Source organism: Schistocerca nitens, unplaced genomic scaffold (genome assembly GCF_023898315.1).
Source record: "Schistocerca nitens isolate TAMUIC-IGC-003100 unplaced genomic scaffold, iqSchNite1.1 HiC_scaffold_466, whole genome shotgun sequence".
In the NCBI taxonomy this organism is placed as follows: domain Eukaryota; kingdom Metazoa; phylum Arthropoda; class Insecta; order Orthoptera; family Acrididae; genus Schistocerca; species Schistocerca nitens.
Genome location: NW_026045999.1, coordinates 983,059 through 992,636, shown reverse-complemented (window position 1 = coordinate 992,636; position 9,578 = coordinate 983,059).

Below are 9,578 nucleotides of genomic sequence, written 5' to 3'. Positions count from 1 at the left end.
AAGCCAATATGGGTGGCATTTTCAAACCAAAACGTTCTTAGGAAAATCATTTAGAGACGATAATTGTTGCCATTTCTATTTTGTAAGTGAGCTCAGCAATTCCTTGCACTTTTTTCCAAAATGATTCGTTTTAAAACCTGAGTTGTTAGACATCTGTCAAAAGACAAACATTGCTGTTCACTTGAGTCCAAACTGAATCATAAATCAAGAAAATGTGATTATAAAATTGTCGTTTGCAGAATTGCAGTACTTTCTTGTTTGAAATTATTTGAGTGAATGGAGTTTCTTGGAAGATGATACAGGTTTCATTTAAAGCTACAAAAAACTACTTTTCACTGATGTATAAAATTGTGAACACTCCCAGACGACACAGCATTATCATTGGCACCTTCAGTGCTTGGTGGGAGGGTTTGTATGCTCTGACCACGTCGAGAACTGTGCTGTAGTGTAGCTACTGGCAGGGTCACCCAAGCTGGATTGGTCTCGATGTAGGAGTCAAAGTGTGTCCCAAAACATAGGGCATGGGGGATCTATAGTTGTAGGGGAGTAAACCCTAAAAAAAATCCAGGTCCTCCAAGTCGGGGTAGTGCGTGAGAGTAACAACCCCACCCCAGAAAAAAGTACTGTGATGGATACTATACATATGCCTCGGGATGGAAAGGACTGCCTGTTATGACTCAGCGAGAAAAATGGTTAAAGAGAAAGAACACAGATATTTGGATAGCCACCTGGAATGTGAAGACACTCAAGAGGCCTGCAAGATATAAGAAATGGGGAGTGAACTAGACAAGTATCAAGTGAAAATAGCAGCAATACAAGAAACTAGATGGAAATGGCGGGGAATGACAGCATCAGGGGAACATTTAATGATGTATAGCGTTGCAGATTCAGGCCTTTATGGCACTGGTTTCCTTCTACATAGATCTATGAAGGCTAACGTAATTGGTTTTATGACAGTAAGTGACAGAATGTGTTATCTAAGGATAAGGACAAAATTTTTTAACGTTACAACAGTGAATGTCTACGCCCCTACTGAGGAGGCAGATGAAGATGCAAAGGATATATTTTATGCCAAAGTGGAAGAAGAAATTGGTAAAATTGAAAGGCACGGTGTGAAAATAATACTCGGAGACGTAAATGCAAAAATAGAGAAAGAAGAGGTATAAAGAAGTATAATATGAAACGAAAGCCCACAAAATGACAGTAATGATAATTGGCTCAGACTGATAGACTTCGCCAGCAGGAAGAACAGCATAATAAAAAGCATCTATTACTCAAGGTAAGACAATAAGAAATCTACATGGGTATCACTCGATGGAAACAAAAAAACCTAATAGATCATATACTCATAGACAAAAGGCATGCATCAGATGATATGGAAATTAGCAGCTGCAGAGGGGCAGATGGAGACACAGACCACTAGTTAGTATGAATTAGATATAGGCAGAAGATAGATTTGGTTGGAAACCAAAGTAATAAGGTAAGAATGAAACACAATATACAGAGATTCCAAACGAAGGAAATACAGAAAGAATATAGGAAGAAACTAGAAGAGATATTGAAACAGGTAGAAACACGGCGAATGAAGATCATGTGGAAACTAAATGGGTGTCATTGAAAACTGCCATTAGTGTGGCTGAAGAAGAGATTCTGGGGAGAGAACAACGCAAAAGGTTAGTTATGTGGTTCGACGAGGAATGCATGACGCCAATACATGAGAGAAATGAAATGAGACGGAGAATGTTGCAAGGAAACACGAGGTTAGGGGTGGAAGAATGCGGAGAACAGAGGAAAAGAGCTGATAAGCTTTGTAGGGTAAAGAAAAGGCAGCATGAAAGGAGGAGGATAGTGCAGCTGGAGGAAATGGGAGACAATAAAGATATTAGAAGGTTCTATGAAAGAACAAGAGATCTGAAGAAAGGTTTCCAACGTTGAGCAGTTTTCTAGAAGGATAAGGATGGAAATCTAATTGGAGATAAAAGCAAAGTCCTAGAAAGGTGGCAAAAGTATTTTACTGAACTGCTTGATGGGAAAGAACGGAATAAAAAAGAGAAACCGTGATTGAGAATGAAAAGGAACAGGACTCAGAATTGGAATCAGAGTTAGATGTAGAGGATCGGGAAGAGAAAGCAGTACCAGAGCTATAGGAAACGAAGAACGCTATCAAGAGCCGAAAAAGATAATGAAGCAGCAGGAGAAGACGGCATAGAGGCCAAATTATTAAAATATGGGGGAAAGAAATTGTAGGAGGCAGTCCATGAAGTGATAAAGAAAATATGGACAAAGGAGGTAATGCCTAAGGATTGGAACATGGGAATTACCTGTCCGTTACATAAAAGGGCGACAAGTCAGAATGCAGCAATTATCGTGGAATCACTCTCTTGGACGTAACATATAAAACTATTTGGTAAAATTTTAGCCTCCAGACTTGAAGGAATGACAGAAGGGATATTGGGGGACTATCAGGCTGGATTTAGGAGGAACAGATCCATGATGGATCAGATATATTTATCAAGACAAGTGCTAGAGACGTTTTATGAGTATGATAAGCAACTACATCACTCGTACATTGATTTTAAGCAAGTATACAACGGCCTCCACAGGAAGAAAATTATGCAGATCACGAAATAATTTAGAATCCCACTAAAGTGGGTCAATTTAATAGAAATAACAGTGAAAGTAACAGTGTGTAAAGTAAGAATAGAGCAAGAACTGTCGGGTCAATTCCAAGTACAGAGGGGGCTACGACAGGGATACACAATCTCTACAATGCTATTTCATTTAGTTTTAGAAAAGGTGATGCGGCAAATTCCGATAAACTCAGGAACAACAATATTTAATCGACAAGTTCAAGTGGTAGCACATGCTGATGATGTAGCATTAATGGCAACGAATGTAAGGGCACTATAGGGGAACTATGACACATTATAGGAAGCAGCAAGAGAAGTAGGTTTAGAAGTAAACGTAAACAAAAAAGTATATGGTGATGAGGGAGCCCAAAATAAATGGACAAAAGAATTCAATAGTAATGAATGGGAAAGAATATGAAAGAGTGAAAACATTTAAATATTGAGGCTCTGTAATAACAGAGGACAATAAAGTACCAGTTGAAATACAAGAAAGGATAGAGAGTGGAAATAGTTGCTATTTTGCCTTGCAGAATGTTTTTAATTCCAGGAATATTAGTAGGAATACCAAAATCAAAATATACGCGACCTTATTAAAACCTGTAGTAATATATGGATAAGAAGGCTGGGTATTGACATCATAGGAGAAGAACTGGTTGTTGAGATGGGAAATAAAGACACTGAGAAGGATTTTTGGAGCAGTGAGAGAGGAAGATGGCTCGAGAGTAAGGACAAATGTATAACTACAAATACTTTTTGGACAGATGAATATTGTTGTTAAAATTAAGTGGGGAAGTATAAGATGGGCAGAACATGCACAGAGAATGACAGAAGGTTTAATGGGAAAACCTGACGGGAGAGAAAGAAGAGGTAGACCCAGGAAAAGGTATCTGGGCGGTACGGAAGAAGATATAAAGGGAATGGGAATAAGAAAGTGGAGAAGGAAGGCGTTGGACAGAGAAGAATGGAGGCAGGCGATACAGGAGGCCAAGGTTCTACAAGGACTGTAGAGCCAACCAATAAGAAGATAAAATTGCGAAAATAGTTGCAGATTCATGTTACTCATTTGGATTCTATGTGTAAGTATTTCTGCTATTAAAATTTTTTATGGTTTCAGTGTAGTGTGCCTTCATTTACTAAGCGAAAGTGAACATTTGTGCCACAAAGGTCTGCAGTTGTAACTAACGCATATAATTATGCCCATAAATTTGCCCAAGTTAGAGACATAGCTTAATGTCTTTGGTTACAGTCCATGGCACATGAGAGATCTACGCCATTCAGACATTGTATTGTAAAGAACAGATCGAGATATGCCAGTATCCCCCTGTAGCTGTTCCGTTCGTTAAGTCTATTTAATGATATTCAAGTCAGTTGATTTTCAACAAATATAGTCGTAAAGCATGCTATGGGACATTTCTTAAGTATTTGTTTTACTACAAGTAACTATGATCTCTTCAGAGTTACAGCTTTGTCTAATAGTAATAACTTTGAAAGAAAAAACCCTATATCGTTCGGTTTTAATGTCCAGTGAAAAAAGAGATTATTCAGATGTTAGTGGAGGAGACATGACGACAGAACGCTTTCAATACAGTGATACTAACAACAAAATAAACCCAAGACTGCATCCTTCTTGTGGTTAATTAGATGGAATGCAATAATCTGCACAACCTACATAATACAAACTCAGTTTGATATTCCTTCTGACAAGAAGAGGGAAAGTAAGGATATGGTGGAAGTGTACTCTGTGTATGACAATTTAGCAAACACTAAAAGGATGATGGATAGCAGCAGCTACAAGTGTTGTGCCAAAATAAAAGAAAAAGAAAGAGTGAAACCCTGCATCATTTGTGGGAATATAGGAGCTGCTGCCATGCAGAACACCAGGTGGATTGTGGACAAGATAGAGTTGGTGGGTGTATGATTGTGTGAGGACCAATTGAGAGTCATAATGACAGTTAGAGAAATCTGCAGTTATTGCAGTGATAGTTTATACTGGGCCATCCAGGAAAGATGAAGTTGCCAGTCTCGATGGCAACAGGGATGTATTGTATGCTCTGTAGCAGCGATAAAACACAAGTAAGGCTGTTGTAGATGCCATAGACCATGTCTGCTTTAGCACAGGTAAATAAAAAAAGACTCAAAAGCATATTGGACTAAAACAACTCTCCTGTACCAGCATGTGCACCTAGCTACAACTAAGCACAGAAGGTGGAACCTTAACGAAAAAAGAAGAGACAAAAATTAATAATATCTAGGGACTGGCACACAGAGTTGTACATTCTTCACCTTTCACCCTTTCTAATTGGCCACAGATGTAGGTAAAGGGATATTTTTAGGGACTCAAAATTACAGGGCAACAGAGCTTGTTCAGTCCTGAGTATGTTTTACATTACGATAACGAAAATAAAAAAATCTGCCAATAACAAAAGGTTTGCTGGCCATTAGAAGAGCCAGGGTAGTTGTGGTATTCCAGATCTGGCAGAACTGTTGAAGTGACATGCTGAGAAAAGAAAACATTTGAAACACCTGGACAATAGTAATGGAAGTAGTAATGGAATAGTAATGGACAATAGTAATGGAATAGTAATTGGAAATAATAATAGTAATAATAGTAATAATAGTAATAATAGTAATAATAGTAATAATAGTAATAATAATAATAATAATAATAATAATAATCCCCGTGGAGGCCCGGGAAAAGAATAGGCCTCCGGTATGTTCTGCCAGTCGTAAAAGGCGACGAAAAGAACAAACCACTAATAGGGCTAACCCCCCTTTTAGTGTGATTAGTTGGTTCAGGACAGAACTAAAGAAGCCTCGGACAAGCGCCGTCATGGTCGGGGACGACGCTTGAACCCTATGCCCGCCCACAATGGTAACGACACTGCTAGCCAACTGGAAAATGATTTAAATCCAAATAGAGGTGTTTTGCAGGATATGCTTCCTGCAACCACCCTAGAAGGAAAACAAAGACAGAGGATGAGATGGTCAGATGAAGTTAATCGACACCTCATGTTCTGTTATTACCAAGCAACAAACCTAGGAACCAACACAACTGGATACAGATCACAAGTATACACAACATTTATTACCAGATACCCAGAATTAAAATTTTTAACAGAACAACGACTAGCTGATCAGATCCGTGTAATAATCAAAAATAACAGGATACCCCAGTCAGAATTAGAAAACATCAAACAAGAAGTACAACAAATACTGGAACAAAATAATGTGCAATCAGAAGAAGAAGAAAATACAGTAATGGACTCAAACATCCCAGAGCAAACAAACAAAGAACAACACGCACCAATTAAACAATCAGAGGAAAACGAAATCTTAAGACAGCCACCAGAACAAGCACAAATAGAACACGAAGTGACACAGATGCTAGATATAGAAGAAAAATTTCAGCTAACATATATAGAATACAAAGACACAAATACAGACATTAGACCATTCTTGCATAGACCACCAAATAACCCACAAGTCGAAACAACAATAAAAACTATCAACACAATCATACACAACAAAATAAATGAAAACACAACTATGGAAGAGTTACAACTACTGGTTTATATAGGAGCACTCACTACATTAAATATACACACTAGACAGAGATCAGAACCAACCAACACACAGAAGAAACCCACAAAACCAGCATGGCAACACAGGCTACAGATCAGAATAGAAAAACTGAGAAAAGACATCGGACAGCTAACACAATTTATAAGAAATGAAATCTCGGAAAAAAAACGAAAAAGGTTAGGTAAAATCTCACAACAAGAAGCGACAGAGCAATTAGACGAAAAGAAGCAGAAATTACAAGCATTAGCCAAACGACTCAGAAGATACAAAAAAAGTGAAAATAGAAGGAAACAAAACCAAACATTCAACACAAACCAAAAGAAATTTTACCAGACAATAGATAACACACACATTAAAATAAACAATCCACCAAACATAACAGACATGGAACACTTCTGGAGCAACATATGGTCAAACCCGGTACAACATAACAGGCATGCACGGTGGATACAAACAGAAACAGACACATACAAGATGATACCACAAATGCCTGAAGTGAAAATTTTGCAACATGAAGTCACCCAAGCAATTAATTCTACTCACAATTGGAAAGCCCCTGGAAATGATAAAATAGCAAATTTCTGGTTAAAGAAGTTCACCTCAACACATTCACATCTAACTAAATTATTTAACAGTTACATTGCAGACCCATACACATTCCCCGATACACTTACACATGGAATAACTTATCTGAAACCTAAAGATCAAGCAGACACAGCGAACCCAGCTAAATATCGCCCCATAACATGCCTACCAACAATATACAAAATATTAACTTCAATCATTAAACAGAAATTAATGACGCATACAACACAGAACAAAATTATAAATGAAGAACAAAAAGGCTGTTGCAAAGGAGCACGAGGATGTAAAGAGCAACTGATAATAGATGCAGAGGTGACATATCAAGCTAAAACTAAACAAAGGTCGCTACACTACGCATACATTGATTACCAAAAAGCTTTTGATAGTGTACCCCACTCATGGTTACTACAAATATTGGAAATATACAAAATAGATCCTAAATTGATACAGTTCCTAAACATAGTAATGAAAAATTGGAAAACCACACTTAATATCCAAATAAATTCAAATAATAACACATCACAGCCAATACAGATTAAGCGTGGAATATACCAAGGAGACTCATTAAGTCCTTTCTGGTTCTGCCTTGCTCTGAACCCACTATCCAACATGCTAAATAATACAAATTATGGATACAATATTACTGGAACATACCCACACAAAATCACACATTTGCTATACATGGATGATCTAAAACTACTGGCAGCAACAAATCAACAACTCAACCAATTACTAAAGATAACAGAAGTATTCAGCAATGATATAAGTATGCCTTTTGGAACAGACAAATGTAAGAAAAATAGCATAGTCAAGGGAAAACACACTAAACAAGAAGATTACATGTTGGATAACCACAGCGACTGCATAGAAGCGATGGAAAAAACAGATGCCTATAAATATCTAGGATACAGACAAAAAATAGGAATAGATAATACAAATATTAAAGAAGAACTAAAAGAAAAATATAGACAAAGACTAACAAAAATACTGAAAACAGAATTGACAGCAAGAAACAAGACAAAAGCTATAAATACTTATGCCATACCAATATTGACCTACTCATTTGGAGTAGTGAAATGGAGTAACACAGACCTAGAAGCACTCAATACACTTACACGATCACAATGCCACAAATATAGAATACATCACATACATTCAGCAACAGAAAGATTCACATTAAGCAGAAAGGAAGGAGGAAGGGGATTTATCGATATAAAAAACCTACATTATGGACAGGTAGACAATTTAAGAAAATTCTTTATAGAACGAGCAGAAACTAGCAAAATACACAAAGCAATCACTCATATAAATACATCGGCTACACCACTACAATTTCATAACCACCTCTACAACCCTTTAGACCACATAACATCAACAGATACGAAGAAAGTAAATTGGAAAAAGAAAACACTTCATGGCAAGCACCCGTATCATCTAACACAGCCACACATCGATCAAGACGCATCCAACACATGGCTAAGAAAAGGCAATATATACAGTGAGACAGAAGGATTCATGATTGCAATACAGGATCAAACAATAAACACCAGGTATTACAGCAAGCATATTATTAAAGATCCTAATACCACAACAGATAAATGCAGACTTTGTAAACAACAAATAGAAACAGTAGATCACATCACAAGCGGATGTACAATACTAGCAAATACAGAATACCCCAGAAGACATGACAATGTCGCAAAAATAATACATCAACAGCTTGCCTTACAACATAAACTTATAAAACAACACGTTCCTACATACAAGTATGCACCACAAAATGTACTGGAGAATGATGAATACAAATTATACTGGAACAGAACCATTATAACAGATAAAACAACGCCACATAACAAACCTGACATCATACTCACCAATAAAAAGAAGAAATTAACACAATTAATCGAAATATCCATACCCAATACAACAAATATACAAAAGAAAACAGGAGAAAAAATTGAAAAATACATCCAACTGGCTGAGGAAGTCAAAGACATGTGGCATCAGGATAAAGTTGACATCATACCAATTATACTATCAACTACAGGAGTCATACCACACAATATCCACCAATACATCAATGCAATACAGCTACATCCAAACATATATATACAATTACAGAAATCCGTAATTATTGATACATGTTCAATTACCCGAAAGTTCCTAAATGCAATATAACATGTACCGTACAGCAAAAAGGAAGTGACGCTTGATAAAGGTCCGCGTCACTCCATTCTTAACCAGACTTCTAAAAAGTCTGAGAAAGTAAAGAAAATAATAATAATAATCCCCGTGGAGGCCCGGGAAAAGAATAGGCCTCCGGTATGTTCTGCCAGTCGTAAAAGGCGACGAAAAGAACAAACCACTAATAGGGCTAACCCCCCTTTATTGTGATTAGTTGGTTCAGGACAGAACTAAAGAAGCCTCGGACAAGCGCCGTCATGGTCGGGGACGACGCTTGAACCCTATGCCCGCCCACAATGGTAACGACACTGCTAGCCAACTGGAAAAGGATTTAAATCCAAATAGAGGTGTTTTGCAGGATATGCTTCCTGCAACCACCCTAGAAGGAAAACAAAGACAGAGGATGAGATGGTCAGATGAAGTTAATCGACACCTCATGTTCTGTTATTACCAAGCAACAAACCTAGGAACCAACACAACTGGATACAGATCACAAGTATACACAACATTTATTACCAGATACCCAGAATTAAAATTTTTAACAGAACAACGTCTAGCTGAACAGATTCGTGTAATAATAAAAAATAACAGGATACC